Below are 1,148 nucleotides of genomic sequence, written 5' to 3'. Positions count from 1 at the left end.
CCTGCGACACAGTTATTCTACTGGAATTGCCACCGTAGTCATGGAAAACATGAAGCATGAATGGACACATATGGCCCGCTGTAGTGTTCACGTAGTCCGTGCTGCCATGTTGCCTTCGGTCACTACAACAGATCCCATGAAAAAAAAATGGTTCAAATGGCTCTGAGCGCTATGGGACTCAACTGCTGTGGTCATAAGTCCCCTAGAACTTAGAACTACTTAAAGCTAACTAACCTAAGGACATCACACACATCCATGCCCGAGGCAGGATTCGAACCTGCGACCGTAGCGGTCGTGCGGTTCCAGACTGTAGCGCCTTTAACCGCTCGGCCACTCGGGCCGGCGATCCCATGAAAGCCAAGGTGAATGTCCCCGTAGCAAAATAGTGACCACATCGGCAGCCGTCCTGCAGTGCAAGTTTCGAGCAGTCGTTCGTCTGGGTAACGGCGTATTTGCACACAACCATGACCAGGTATAGCAACAAACCTGACTCATCCGACCAGGCTGAGCGTTTCCATTGTTTCACCGTCCCATATCGATAATCCGGAGCCCACAAGATCGTAATTGACAATGTCGTTATTAGCTTAACGTGCAGCACATGGTTGTCGTTTAGTGCGCAGCCTCACGTTCAACATCGCGTGCTGAACGTTTTGTTACGAAACACTTGAGCCTGCACCTTGACTGTACTTTGTCTTCAGATCTGCCACTGACTGCCGCCTGATTTCCGTTCTCCACGTTCTGCGATGAGGCGTGGACGTCCATGACCTTCTCGCCAGCTGGTGGTTTCACCGTCCTTCAACAATTTTCCACAGATGCTCAGGACAGAACCACGCCGTGACGTTCGTTCCCAGGATATTCCGAAAACCACTCTGAAGTTCTTACCAGAGGGTAGTCTCCATTCTAGCCATTCCATTCGAGTATGAGGAAATGAAAGATTAACTATTTAAATGCCACGGTGCACGCTGTAGTTAGTCTAATTTTGTCCCCGAGATTCCTACTGGATCGATACGTAGGGCGTTGTAATATATTCCCGTATTAATCAGTCACGTTTTTCAGCATCTTCGTGACATCTTTCCACGTCCTTCATTGCATACGGTCAATATCCCCTGTTAGTCCTATTTGGCACAAGCTTGAGCTGCATTCTAAAA

The 1,148-nt window shown here is 48.9% G+C and overlaps 1 non-coding gene across 1 annotated transcript; it reads right to left on the bottom strand.

Moving 5' to 3' along the window:
- Positions 1-256: 256 nt before the first annotated feature.
- Trnas-gga lies at positions 257-340 on the bottom strand. Its single transcript is given in 2 exon segments — positions 257-291; positions 301-340. It is a non-coding gene; the product is annotated as a tRNA-Ser (tRNA).
- Between the last annotated feature and the right edge of the window lie 808 nt (positions 341-1,148).

Source organism: Schistocerca americana, chromosome 1, assembly GCF_021461395.2.
Source record: "Schistocerca americana isolate TAMUIC-IGC-003095 chromosome 1, iqSchAmer2.1, whole genome shotgun sequence".
NCBI lineage: Eukaryota > Metazoa > Arthropoda > Insecta > Orthoptera > Acrididae > Schistocerca > Schistocerca americana.
Note: the sequence above shows the minus strand (reverse complement) of the source record. Positions and strands in the feature narration are given on the sequence as shown.